Genomic DNA, 15,615 nt, shown 5'->3' with positions numbered 1-15,615 from the left:
ACAGTGTGTCGACTTGCGTCGCGAGATGAGATAGTTCTAGTGGGTACCGAAGGCCTAGTAGACTCCGTTCGGCAATGGAGTTGATGAATGACCTTGTGAGCTAGGATCGGGACCTAGTTGGAATCACTAGTGTTAGAAGTAAGAAAAATAGTTGTTGATGGGTGAAATTGTCAAGGTAAGGGTAATATCCGAATGTGAATAGTTCCGGGTTAGGCTCGGGTGTATTGGAGAGTCTTGAGGATTGATTCTAAGTGTGCAAATGAGGTTATTAAAGAACTAAATTAGTGAGGCTTATGGATTTAGCAGCATGGAGTTTGGTATTGCGTTGCTAATAGTATATAGTTCTATGAAATGATAGAACCAATGAGTATACAATGTTGATAGAGTAAAGTAAAATGGTCGTTATGCATCTTGAGTTAGATTGTTGCCTTTGTTAGTTGAGACAATGAAATCTTAATAGTTGAATGACCATGCTTGCCATCTTAGAACCCGAACCGAACTCGGTGCCTTTGAATCATATGTATTGACTTAATTGGTTGTTTGATGGTTTTATTTAAAAGCAAGGCTGCCATGATGTTGAGTGAGATGGAATGCTCGATGACTTGCAATTGTGCATTCGGTTTTAACATTTTAAAAAGGGTTGGTCTTTGTGTTAAACATTGCATGCTGGCCATTCAACATATCATGGCACACATATGTCGAGCAATCGATTCCTTAAAGAGGGAAAAAGCCGTGAAGTTGAGACGCCCTGAGTTGTGTGTGGGGAGAAAACATCGAAACACCCTTGAGCCGTGTACGGGGGATATTAGGGCCCTATGATCACGGTATTTTAGAATTGTGCCATCATAAATCCGAGCCGACTTCTAGTCGACGGACGTCGGTTGTGTTGCATCCACAAGCATTGCTGTGCATGACTCTTGCATTGCATCCACTTTGGCATGCAGATATAGATGTGATCTTTATTCATGAAATGGAAACAAGCTAACTTTCGGTTATGTGCTAGCAAACTAACTGGAGACTAAAGAACTAGGGTTAAGGACGACGGGTTTTGGATGTATTTCTTGCCGAGCTTGTTAGCTCACTCTTGTGGCTTTTTCCTTTTTCCGGATCATTCAAGTTTGCGGGACAAGGAAGCAAGATAGTGACATTTTGGATTTGGTGGCTAGGCGATAAACGAGGAGTAGTCACCCGAGCCCTTATAGTATTTCTAAAATAGATCCTAAACTTGTGATTATATTTGTAAAACATGATGATCTTTTGGGTCTCGAGTTCCACCATGTTCTTATATTATTGTCCAACAAATTTTGGGTGCATGGTGCTTTTTTTCAAAACGGTGAGTCCAAGCTTCCGCATGTTTAACACCAGCATCTAAGCTTATTAAGTATAAGAAAAGCTAAACTCGGTAGATGTGATGGCCCGAGACGTCACAACTCTAGTTGGTATTAGAGCATAGGTTACCTAGAGTGATAAGGTGCACTAGATTGGAGGAGTTAAGGCATGAACACGATTAAAGCTTTAAATTGCATGTGTTTGCTTTAGCCCTATTAGGTGAACTTGTAGCTCGGGAATAACGAGCTACTCATAGGAATACAAGCAAAGTACTCTATTGATGGTATATTAATAGCTTAATATTGAGTACTTACAGTAATTCTTAGATATTGATCATGTGGCGGCAAGTGGAACAAGTGTTTAAGAAATGATCAATGTGAAGAAGTAAAGCAAGATGACAAAATCAGGTTGGTCTTCATAGGATGCTAACCCTCGAATGGATGAAAAGTCTCAAGATCTAGTGAATGTTGAAGGACTTGATTAATGATTGGAGCTTGCTTGAAAAATGGGCTCAGTAGCAAGCTATGGCGAACCACGTAAGTTGGAGATGCCATAAACAATGACCGGTAGAGCAATTCTCCAAGATGTTTATCGGATTTGGAAACCCGGAGAAGGTAAACAACTAGCTTGACTAGATGAACGGATTTACGGTATGTTATACTATAATGGTGGGGATAGATTGATTCGAGTGGAGTGTAAGGTCTATCTTCGGGTGTTGTTAACTACCCCGATCATTTTGCAAGCTATGGTATGCTAGATAAGGTGGATTGTGGTCATTATGGCGGTGTCACGAGGGATGTAGAAGCAGTGATTTTCTAGATGATATAGTACCCGACCCCTCTCATTAATTTTTTTCAAATGACTTGTGAAATTCTACGGTAGACCCGAGAAAGGAGGCCTTCCACCTTGTTGGGAAACCAGCTACAAAATTTTAGGCATCATAATATTATTAATTTGGATGATGATGGAACGAGAAATGATGCTCCGGAAGCAGCACAACCTGTCCTAATTCCCGATGATTTAGATGAGGAAAATCATACAAACTAGAAACCATCGTACCCTTTACGGAAAATTTTCTTGGCGACACAAGTAGGAATTGTTGGACAAGATCTCGTGGGAGGTATAGTAGTTAAAAGCTACGTAAACATCACTCAAGGAGATGGGTTTCTAAATGCTGAAACCGAAACTAAGAAAGATAAGGACTTATATGTGGGTATAGACAATGAAAATGATTGTAACGACCTTGGGCCCCACGCGCTTCCGCTGCGCCACTCTGCAAGATATTGTCCGCTTTGGACACACAGTCCTCACGGTTTTGTTCCTCCGAGCGTTGCCCATACAACGCCCGGAAAACGCGTCTTGCAAGTCTAAGGGCACCCAAGCCTTATAAAGGCTTCCCAAGACCTCCTCCTAGGCAATGTAGGACTAGAGGAGTTGTGACAAACTCCCCCCCTCAAAGGCACAGCGTCCCCGCTTGTGCCCTCTAGCACCAGCGAGCACCCGCCGTGGCCCCACACGCGGTCGAAGGTCGGCTCTGATACCAACCGTAACGGCCTTGGGCCCCACGCACTTCCGCTGTGCCACTCTGCAAGATATTATCCGCTTTGGACACACAATCCTCACGGTTTTGTTCCTCCGAGCGTCGCCCATACAACGCCCGGAAAACGCGTCTTGCAAGTCTAAGGGCACCCAAGCCTTATAAAGGCTTCCCAAGACCTCCTCCTAGGCAATGTGGGACTAGAGGAATTGTGACAATGATCATCTAACAAAGGTTGTTGATGATGGTCTTGGGAACATTTGGACTAAGATGACAATGGCATTGGAATGTTCAAAGGATATTGCCGATGATATAGAGAACTGGAAACATCATGCATCCGATGACAATTTAAGAAAGAAGTGACAAAAGGGTAGGTGGAAGTGATACAATTAGTGGGATTTCGATATCAATTTGCGCTAAGTAACTTCGGATAGGATAACTACCTTGGTTCGTATGAAGAACCGAAGTATAATCTCAATAGAGGGCATAATCTTGGACGGCCCGATTAGACGAGAAGTAGTAGTGAGTCAAGACCAAAGTCAGCGCTACCTCGATTAAAAAGAATTCGTTACCGGTATGGCGAACACCATGGTAGTAGACCCTATCCGGATTATAGATAATATTTTGACGGTGGTCAATGAGGACATCCGACAAGAACCTATTTTCAAGAAGGGCAATGGTTCCGACTAGAAAGAGATAAAAGCTAGATGATACCTAAGGGAAAGTGTACCGCCATTATGGAAGATAACATGGCAATAGTAACCTCAATTAAGATAGAAACCATAATGGATGATTTCATTAGGGAACCCCCACTAATGCCTACTCGGGTTATACCTTAAAGGGAAATACAAGCACTTCGTAGTCACCGCCGACACACTAGCCGAGTGGTATACGAGAATGAAGTGGGTCCGAGGTAGTGCTTGCAGGGATCCCCCGACGTTGCGGTTGGTTATATAATGTAAATATAATAAGAATAAAAATATTTTTGCCATAGGGTAATGTATATTTTTGCTATGTTGCAAAGTACATTTGATTTTAGATAAGAAAAACTGAAGAAATTTTAAGGAACCTTTTAGGGAGAGTGTCAAGCCTAACTGGAATGGACGGGAACGGAGGAAGATGTTTGACATTTATGATCTTGGTGATTGAGACATAATGACGGTTGCCAAAGGTGTATATAGTGATGATGATTGCGTTACTTTAGGGGTAAGAAGTTTTTATGGATCATTGTTTAGGATTTGATGTTATGTGTGAACATTTGTGGTTATAGAGTTTAATGATCAACAATGGGTTGGATGATAAGTCAAGATGGAAACGACTTATCGGTAGGCTCAACTTATGAATATGAGTTATAATGAGATGACTAGTATTGATGGATTTAGGCTTAAATTGTATTGTATCTTGATGGTTTTAGTTACCAATCTTTATTGACGGCCCTGATTGATAAGAAAACATTCGCTAGGAAGTGAACAATAGATATTTGGATTGAGGGCTAGTGTATTTGAATGCATGTCATTTTGACTTGAATAGAGACAAGACTTGAGGTTATAGATTGATCTTAAGCAAAAGATCCTTACTTTGATGGTCGCTAGTGGTGTTAGAAAGTTTAGGTTAAGATGATATGAAAGCGAGTGATGTGTGAAGAGTAATGAGGACATTCATGCATTGCACAGATTTGTTGCATTTAAATGAAATTTTGAAAAAACGTACATGCATGGGCATATTACTATTTTGTCAGACTTGATAAACCGTCGCTCGGTATGGGACGAGATAGACAGGATACCTAGAAATTGTAAGACATGGCATAGGACATGTCGAGCGGGACTCAACTTTGTAAATGAGTTTCTTGGGAAAGGCCTGTAATAACCCGGTCCGATGAGGGCGGGAAGTGATTGCGGGGGCAAGAAGGCCCGGACAAAGAGCGGCTCCCGGCAGGCTTCTAGGATGACGATGGGAGCAAGAATGAACAAAGCCATGCATTGAAAAAGGTGGCTCTAGGTATTGAGCTAAGTTTGACTAGCCTTAAAAGCAGTATCATCTTATATAAAATACATAGCATTGCATCTCGAGTGAAGGACGAGGAGTGGATAAATGGTTTGAGATACTGTAAATGAGGAAATGTCTAATGCCTTGTGGATGTTGGTGAAAGTCAAGCATTTATATTATGCTTCTGTTGTGGTCGGAGAGGGCCCTACTAGGTGATCAAGGCAACCTTGGAGTGAAACGAGACTCACATGAGCCACCGGGCCGAACCTAACGGTGTTGTGGTGGAATATGAGATGTTTAAAGATCGTAACCAATGGAACAATAGGCATGGCATGTCCTATTGGCATCATGAATAATAGTCATGGAAATGGCATTGAGATGTGAATGAAGGTTATGTAAGTAAATAGTATAGTAGTACTATCGGTAGGATCGTGAGCTATTGAGGTCCGAAATGACCATGAGCAAGGATTAAGACTGCGAGATGAGGAAATTAGAAAAAACAAGTGATCAGAGTGCGTAGTGGAAGCGTATTAAGGCCACTTGAATTCGCAGTTGGCAATCATGTATTCGTGGAGGTCTCGCTAAAAGAGGCGTATCGAGATTCGAAAAGAAGGGAAAGTTAAGTCCCAGATATGTTGTACCCTTTGAAATTCTAGAGAAGGTAAGATAAATGACTAATCGGGTAGCCTACCGCTGAAGCTATCCAACATACATGACGTGTTTCATATATCAATGTTAAGAAAATATCAACTTGATCCCGATCACATACTAGATTATGAGACCACAGAGGTGGATGAGAAAGTTAAATACGTAGAACAACCCGTACGAGTCTTGGACCGAATGAAACAAAATCATTCCATTAGTAAAAGTATTGTGGCAATATCACGGCGTAGAGGAAGCTACCTGGGAACTTGAGGAATCAATGCGACGGCGGTACCCTTATCTGTTTGAATCATAGAGCACGTCTCAAATTTCGGGGACAAAATTTTGTAAGGTGGGAGGAAACTATGACTTTCCACTTTTAACAGTTCCTAATTGATTAGGGAAGATCGAAAAGGATTAGAATGCTGATTCATGATGAGGAAGCCCGCATTATCGATGTATGCTTGAGGAGGAAGTGATGCACATATGTAGGGGAAGTGCATGGCAAAAGACTGTAAAACGATGGAAATGAGTAATCCATAGTTGTCGAGTAGGAATGGTCGAAAACCTTGAGGACAAGAGCGATAGTCCGATCATAAGAATAAGGAATCAACGTATAGCCAGTAGATATTGCGAGTTGGACGTGTGTTGCCTTGTATGGATGGACTTTAGCGGGTTTAAGGAGTTAACCCGAGGCCCTAATAAGATTTCAAGTGTGTACATAAATATGCGGATTAATATGCCAATGATAAGTCGCACGCATATAAGCGACGAGTTATCTCATGTAAGGAAATTAAAAGATGGTGGAATGCTGCCGCTAATTCAATGAAGTGATCGGCCATTGAAACGTCTCTACCCCTCATATTCTGTGAAGCCAAACGAAAGAACCCCAAAGGATGTGTGCAACATGAGATGACAAACTCCTATGTGTAAGTAATCTAAGAGACCTTCAGCTCTGGAATTATGTGTGAATGCGAGATGGGGAAGGAGCACCATTTCAAGGGTAATATACGTGCATGGATGACACATGGCTGGCACATAGAGGAGGAGTGGGGCTGATCAAAATACAGATGTCAAACAACTTGTTCAGCAAGTGACATTCAAGAAATAAGTGGTAGACATAAAGGGGAACTCAGCCCATGAGTTACCGGTTTGTTGTGGTCGGCCAAGACACTTGATTAACAAGTGTCATGGTTTCCCTTAAGTGTTTTCTAAGTGTCATAGTTCCCTTGAGATTTTTTTTCCAAACCGAATTGCATGCCTTCATCTCATCACTCTCTGGGGTCACTTGTGTTTTTTAACGACATTTCAAGGAAAGAATAGGGGGAAGACCGAACTCATTCTGTTCGGCTACATCAAAGGAAAAGCGAGGAACTAGTAGCAGATTACTTTAATTCCCTCGGCATGCGACCATCAATCGTGCAAGGAAACATTCTCGCCCTGTCTTGTAATCTAGTAAGATGTCCAATGGAGTAGATTATGTTGGTTTGAGTTGAAAGAATTGCAATCTGAAGGATAGGATAGTAATAGCAACAGCTAGTGTGGAATTTGGTGGAAGTATTCACCGAACAATGTAGTTCTATAGTTTGGGTTGGCTGCGTGTGGGTTGTTGCGGCTAAGAGAGATTCTTAACATATTAGTCTTAGCTTGAACTCGTGAAATTGCTATCAATAGCATACAAAGTATCGACTTGCATTGCGAGATGAGGTAGTTCCAGTGGGTACCAAAGGCTTAATAGACTCCGTTTGGCAATGGAGTCGCTGAATGACCATGTGAGCTAAGATCGAGACCTAGTTGGAATAACTAGTGTTAGAAGTAATAAAATTAGTTGTTGATGGATGAAATTGTCAAAGTAAGGGTAATATCTGAATGTGAATAGTTTCGGGCTAGGCTCGGGTGTGTTGGAGAGTCTTGAGGATTGATTCTAAGTGTGCAAATGAGATTATTAAAGAACTGAATTAGTGAGGCTTACGGATTCAGCAGCATGGAGTTCGGCATTGCGTTGCTAATAATGTATAGTTCTATGAAATGACAGAACCAATGAGTATACAACGTCAAGAGAGTAAACTGGTTGTTATGCATCTTGAATTAGATTGTTGCCTTTTTTAGCCGAGACAATGAAATCTTAATAGTTGGATGACCATGCTTGCCATCATAGAACCCGAACCGAACTCGGTGCCTTTGAATCATATGTATTGACTTAATTGGTTGTTTGATGGCTTTATTTAAAAGCAAGGCTGCCATGATGTTGAGTGAGATGGAATGATCGATGATTGCCAATTATGCATTCAGTTTTAACATTTTAAAAAGGGCTGGTCTTTGTGTTAAACATTGCATGCTGGCCATTCAACATATCATGTCACGCATATGTCGAACAATCGGTTCTTCAGAAAGGGAAAACGCCGTGAAGTTGAGACGCTCGGAGCTGCATGAGGGGAGAAAACGTCGAAACACCCTTAAGCCGTGTGTGGGGGATATCGGGGCCCCGTGATCACGGTATTTTGGAATTGTGCCATAATAAATCCGAGTCGATCGCTAGTTGACGGACACCGGTTGTGTTGAAATCCACAAGCATAGCTATGCATGATTCTTGCATTGCATCCACTTTAGCATGCAACTATAGATGTGATCTAATTCATGAAATGGAAAATGAGCTAACTTTCGGTTATGTGCTAGCAAACTAACTGGAGACTAAAGAACAAGGGTTAGGGACAATGAGGTTCGGGTGTATTTCTTGATGAGCTTGTTAGCTCACTCTTGTGGCTTTTTCCTTTTCCCGGATCATTCAAGTTTGCGGGATAAGGAAGCAAGATAGTGACATTTTGGATTTGGCGACCGGGCAATAAACGAGGAGTAGTCACTTGAGCCCTCCCAGTATTTCTAAAATAGATCATAAACTTGTGATTATACTTGTAAAACAAGATAATCTTTTGGGTCTCGAGTTCCACCATGTTCTTATATTATTGTCCAACAAATTTTGGGTGCATGGTGTTTTTTTTCCAAAAAGGCGAGTCCAAGCTTCCGTATGTTTAACACCAGCATCTAAACGTATTAAGTATAAGAAAGGCTAAACTCGGTAGATGTGACGGCTCGGGACGTCACATTATCTAATTGATTTTGCATTGACTTATTAATTGACTTATGCATTAACTTGTACATTAACTTACTTTTTAACCAATGACTTTTGACTACTAAGTATTGGGACGGAAACGAGAGCCTCGGCGACACAATCGAGCGATCGACGCAGGTCGATCGAGCAAGCTGCAGTGGGTGGTTCGGCTTGGCTATCCCCGATATTACGCCGGATGGGCATGACCAGCCATGCTACGGCCGGGTAAATGCCCAGCCCCTCTATGCTGGGTCGAATCGATCCGGCCTTAGCCGGACGAGGTTGATGACTATCGCCTCGACTTGTCTCATCCTCGCTCATTATTTAGACCGTCCCGTCATACTTTCTAAAGTTTAATGGTTAGTCAAAAGTCTATTCTATATCCAATTTACTACAGCTAGAATCGAGGATGTCACAATTCTACCTCCTTAAGAAATTTTGTTCTCGAAATTTAGACATACTTGATTCTCTAAATAATTGGGGGTACTTGCGTCTCATAATTTCTTTGTTTTCCCATGTGGCTTCCTCTACACCATGCCGTTGCCAAAGAGCCTTGACTAAGGGAATGGTTTTATACCTTAGGACCTTTTCCTCTCGCTTCAAAATTCGTATTGGTTCCTCGACATAAGTTATCCTTTCATCCACATCAATCATCTCGTAATCCCGTACGTGAGTAGGGTCAGATTCATATTTTCTTAACATGGACACCTGGAATACGTCATGAATATGAGAAAGCTTAGGAGGTAAAGCTAATTGGTAGGGCGGGTCTCCTATTCTCTCAAGAATTTCGGAGGGTCCTACAAACCTTGGGTTTAACTTACCTCGCTAGCCAAAGTGCGATACACCTCTAATTGAGAAAATATTTAGGAACACATGATTGCCTATTTTAAATTTGAGTGACTTAACCCTCCGAGCATACACAATCGGGGAAGATGAACTGTTTAATCTCTTGTTGCCTCCACTGTGAACCTTGGAACCGCCGTTACAACGACCGCATTGAGCTCCAACCTCGGACTAATCCAAACCCCTAGAAGCCTGACCGAATTGCGCACAGAATTGCATCTCGCCATCTTCGAAAGCCGACTCGTCCTTCAAATCTTGGCCAAAATCGGGCTCAGAAACTTGCAATCACCAAAAGCCGATCAAAACGACGCTTGTGAACGGCACTTTGGCTGCAAGAACGGCATTGATGATCTAGAGAGAATGTACCGAGTGATAAGCCCCCGCGCCATTCTAAATCAGCTCGCAATGTGCAGAAATTGACGGAAGAAGCGCCCGAAGCGATCGGATTGAGAGAGGTCGAGGGTTTTCCTAGAGGATTTTGAGTGTGAAAATGGAGGTGGTTTGATGGAAGCTTGATGATGAAGGAAGAGAGAGAGAGAGAGAGAGCATTCATTGAGGAGAGAGTGGATCGGTGTGTATTTTCGGGAATCGAAGGAGTAAGCAACGAGAGAGACAATGGCAAGATCTGTAAATAAAACCTCGCGACATGATCAAAATGCCCTCGTTAATCATCGAAAATTACAAACTAGGTGAATATCTATTTATCCGCCTACCATCAAAGTGATCTCATAGAGATTTTTTTTATTTATATACCTATTTTCTTTTATTTTTTTGTAACTTAATACCACGAAAATCCTCAACACAATCAAATTACTGAGTTAGATTAGGAGTGAGCAAACTAGATCGGAATCGGAGGAGTAAGCAACGAGAGACACAATGGCAAGATCTATAAATAAAACCTCGCGACATGACTAAAATGCCCCCGTTAATCATCGAAAATTACAAACTAGGTGAATATCTATTTATCTGCCTGCCATCAAAGTGATCTCATAAAGATTTTTTACTTATGTACCTATTTTCTTTTATTTTTTGTGACTTAATACCACAAAAATCCCCAATACGATCAAATTACTGAGTTAGATTAGGAGTGAGCAAACTAGATCGGATCGACCCAGATCGGAATGGGTTGGTCCGGTCTTTTAGGAGGGCGATCCGATCCCCGGTCCCAATAAATGGGATCGTTGACTACGCGATTCGGTCCTCGGTTTCATGGTGGATGTGATCGTACCGGACCACCCAGAATATATAAGGATAGAAAAAAATTAGAAATTTTTCAAGAACTAATTAACCTAGTTTTTCTATCTTCTGCTCAACACTCGCTCATCTCCTCTCGCTCAACACTTGCGTCTCGCCTTCGCAACGCAATCTTCGATCGTGTTTGTTGATATGCAGTCTCCAATTGTGTTTTTTCTTGCTCAATCTGTGTTTTGTCTTGACTATGTTATACAAACCCATTTTGAACTTGATTCTTTCCAACTCGAGAAGAATGATCCAAGAGCATAATCCTGTTTCAGTTGTTTTAAGTGTTTTTCTTCCTAATTTAGTCTTTTCTCATTATTTTAGGATTATAAGTACTCATGTGATGGTTGTAAGATGGATATTTGCATATTTATTAGGTTGGATGGTTGAGAGTAGAAGTTGATAGTTTAGATTCAAGGGTTAGATTTCTATAAGCAGCTGGTGTTAATGGTCGAGCTGGGATTGGACCGAGATCGGATCGAACCGCCGCTCTCCGGCCGGTTTGGTCCTGGTCTTGAAAATTTAGGGACGAGACTATCTGTTTGGTCATCAATTCCATATCGGGACGGAACCGGCTCGGACCATATACACCCGTAAGTTAGATGACACATGGCGCACATCCACACCACACTCGAATTGTTAAATCCTCTTCGAGTATACCTATTTAGTACTTTCTATGTAGAACGGACACTCATCCGAGATCCACACCACACTTGGGACACGCTCGGACATGTGAGTCAGAAGAACTTTCTACTAAAAAATTTAATTTAGACTACACTTCTACTTTTAGCCAAAAAGCCAAGAAGTATGCCTCCACATCTCATCAGTAGCATTTTTAAAGAGCCATCCTACTTATTATCCTTACTAGGCATCCAATGTCGGACTTCTTTCTTCATATTGTAAGGAGTCGGGTCTCATCTGTGGCTTTTTAAAGAGAATTTCTGCTTGTCTCTCTCCCTCACTACCTGGTGTGGAACTCGTATCGCAGCCTGCAAATGACTTGGACTTTCATCCTCAAAATTCTATTATGATATCTGCAGCCAAAGACCACACGGTAAAGTACGTCCATCTGGCCTTTTGTAGCTTAACTTCAACAAATATGTTTGATCCTGTAGTGTTATTTGCTGATTTCATATGTATGGTACAAACAACCATCAGATAGCGTGCAGAAATTGGGATATTTTATTAATACTCGTGTTACTCGTCAGGTTCTTTGATTATTCGAAAGCTACAGCAAAGAGAGCATTCAGAGTTATTCAAATTTTTTTTTTTTTTGCTTTATCAATAATTGTGGAAAAGTTGTTAAACTCATTAGTATCAATATGATATCATTCTTTAAGTGGCCATCTTATTCTTGATCTGAATTCAATGAAGGAGGTTGTCAACTCTTCTTGTCCTTTAATTTTGTCCAACTGAGCCAAGACAAGTGCTTCAAAGGTTAATTGCAAGAATAAGTCTCTGCTAGGCCTATCCTTGATGGAAAAACCTTACAAACATAAATGCTACAATTTGACGAACTTCTCATGCAAATCATAAGGCTCCAACACTTGATCAAGCTCTCACCATATCTATCATATTAGACTCGGCTCTTACTTTGTCCACAATAATACTAAAAAGGATAAAAGAAAGTCTCCCTGCCATTTCACACTTAATTCAAAACATATAATTTGAGACCTTGCTACTGTCATTTAACATCAATTCACACCCCTCGGCCATTTAACCAGAAGTCATTTTCATAAGCTATCATTTTGTATTAAATTAATTTGATTGAAATAATCATAAAAATGATAAATATATATAAAAATTATATATTTAATACAACGTGTCCCAACGTGTTGGAATTCTCTATTTTTTTTATAAATAACGTGTCGGAGTGTCGTGTTGTGTCGTGTTTGTGTCTGTGTCGGTGCTACTTAGAGTATTTTTATTCTCCGTTTGTCACAGATTTACTAATTTGGAATTTTTCACGATATTAACCTAATTTAACAAAAAATAATGAAGGGTAAATTTGTCAAATGTGTACCAGTTTGGAGATTTTGGTGGTCAAAAAATTAGATTATGTAATTTTGCTAGAAACATACCACTCTGGGTTCTTTTATGATCAAAAGATTAATTTGAAGTAAATTTATCATAAGTATACCGGTTTGGGATTTGTCGTAATATTAATCTTTTATAAATCTTCTCTTGTTACGATGATTATTAACAGTTTAACCACAAATGTTTTATAACATGTGAAGACGTAATTACACATAAGTCAAACCAACCCATACTAATTTTTTTGCAATAATTCTGTTAGCATCATGTATTACATCTCACTTTAACACTTCCGGTCAGTAAGAAAAGTGTCGAAATTCAACGGACCCTGTTTTCTTCCTTCTCTTCCGGTGAAAAAGGTCTCTTCCCTCCATTTCTTACGGTTCTAAACCTCTTTTGCTGCACACTTTCATTTTACATCAAATTGATATCAGAGTAACCATATGTTTTGCATCGATTGATATCTGAATTAGATTCTTCCATCATGAACTAGTATCATAGCATAGTTTTCGTGTGCATCCTATTTTTGCACAAGAATTCTAGATCTGAGAGCCAAAACTAGGTAATCATTTTGGTCGCGACAAGTTTTTTTTGGGTAAACCTTGAGAAAAGATAAACCCGCGGACAAGGCCCGGCACCCGTGCAATCTCGATGGAATCGCACATATATAATTTGCCCATTGATAAAAGTTTCTTTCAAGATCTATGTGAAAAATTGTATTTCAAAATTCAATGAGAAATCCGATCATACATATGATTATCAATACCACGACTTATTCAAATTTTCAAGTTCATTAAAATTGTTGTTCTCATTCTCATGGTTGTATTGATCCTTCTTGTCATCAAAATAATTATAGTAATTTTGATTTTCAAAATTGTTAGAAATCTCATGATAATTATCACCACCAAGGTGAATAGCCTAGTGCTTAAAGGGTCGCCCACCCATCTTCCATGAGGTTATGAGTTTAATGAAAGTCGCTAGCAAACCTTTAAATAGCTCATGTTGTCTTACCTAACTATGACATATCTCGTGTGTAGAGATTTCTTAGCTAAGGGCGGGCTCATCAATATCAGATTTTAAGGTCATGGATAGTGCAGAGTAACTATGATTTAAATCAAACATTTCATGGCGGGTGAGAGACACTACAGTAATGCCCAAGAGTTGATCACTAGTGTTGGTCGCCTCTTTTCACAATTTTGCCCATAAGAAAATGAATTTATATCAAGAGAATTAGCAAATGTCTTCGCAGTCAATTCAAGAGTTATTATCTGAAAATTTTAATTTGTGTCCCATTATCAAATTTGATGGAGAAGGTTTCATATCTACAATTAAATTCGATATCGGGAGGCCCAAGTTTTTCATGAGCCGTCATCGGATGGACAAAATATTTATTGTTAAGTTTCCTAAATGGCAAAATTTGAATAAGATGGGAAACAAGTGGGTTTTGATTATGCAATGGAAAGATTTAGACTTAATTACAATAGTCTTAAGGGAAGACTTAGGCTTAGCGGGTAATAACAAGATGTATGAATTGTCCATCTCATGATGACCAACTTCTAAATCATGTAGCTATAGATGACCAAGAATAACATGAGCACCCTTTGTCGATACAACGTCATAATTAAGAAATTCAACATAATGAGAAAACGTAAGGAGTGAGTTCCACAAGTTTTACAATGGAACTTAACAACCATTTTGTGTCAAGATTTACATACTTTACTAGTAATTCTACCAAAATAATGAAAAGCACTAAGGGTGAAGCCCCCAAATGTCACGGTGCGATACGAGACCTTTCCTTAAATTCTTTATTGCTCTTTGAAATACGTGAAAGCATAATAAATAATCACATCATTGGGTAACCTAAATTAACAACTTTAATAATCACATAAATTAACGCCCATAATTTTCAAGCACCCAAAAAGAAATAGATAGCAACACATTAATCTTGGGAAGAAGGTCTGGTCAACTATCGTCTCTAAACCTGGACTTAATCAAAAGTGAGCATGTAGATTATCCAAAACACTGTCCAACTTGAGGGTTGATGACTTTCATCAACATCACACCATCATCATCGTCATGACCAGGTGGACCATCGAATCTTCTCCGTAGGCCCACCATCTCGCTATTAAGGTTACCATCCCGTGAGGTAAAAACTACGGAAAAGTCAACTCTAGTAGTCCTACGTCAACCCAAACAATTGAAGTACATTTAAAAGGTACTGTTTTAAATATACGTTCTAATAATCACTTTTTTCATATGTAGGGACTCTAAATCGTAGCGCGGAAGGAGGATCCATCCAACAGATTTATAAAATAAATGGATGAGCCAAAACTTGCTGGAAAGCATCCCTATGATATTTTGATGATCACCAAACTATTTTTAGTACTAATGGGTACCATGACGAATGCACATGGTAAAATTGGCTATCATTATCAATGATCCTACACATCAGTAAAGGCAAGATACTAGTCTCAGACCATTGTGTGAACAAGTACCAATGAGAGTGATGCCTCATGGTAGCTTGGAAGGACCGATCAAGATACTGATCTTGAAAGCCTTTCAATACTGATGAAGATGGAAAAGTTCATTTATCTCAACATCGCTTGTTAAACGGTTGGTATCCTCATTGAATATGGTTAGCCAGGTCATGCACAATCTGCATTAGTGATAGTGGGCATTAGATCGTGTTAGTGATGAATTGGGTCTGATGATAGTAAGATACGCTCTAAAAGAAGACCGTTGTCAGTATAGAAAATAGCCATTGAAGCTCTAGATTCTGTAACTAATAAACCGGGTTGAGTATCAGAAAAGCAGTTGACAGATTTTTGAGAAAAGACAGTTACAACAATAACCATTTTGGGAAACATGCGTTGCGCTAGTCAATGAAGCGATTGCA

Source organism: Rhodamnia argentea, chromosome 10 (assembly GCF_020921035.1).
Source record: "Rhodamnia argentea isolate NSW1041297 chromosome 10, ASM2092103v1, whole genome shotgun sequence".
NCBI classification, from domain to species: domain Eukaryota; kingdom Viridiplantae; phylum Streptophyta; class Magnoliopsida; order Myrtales; family Myrtaceae; genus Rhodamnia; species Rhodamnia argentea.
This window is presented reverse-complemented; position numbering follows the sequence as displayed.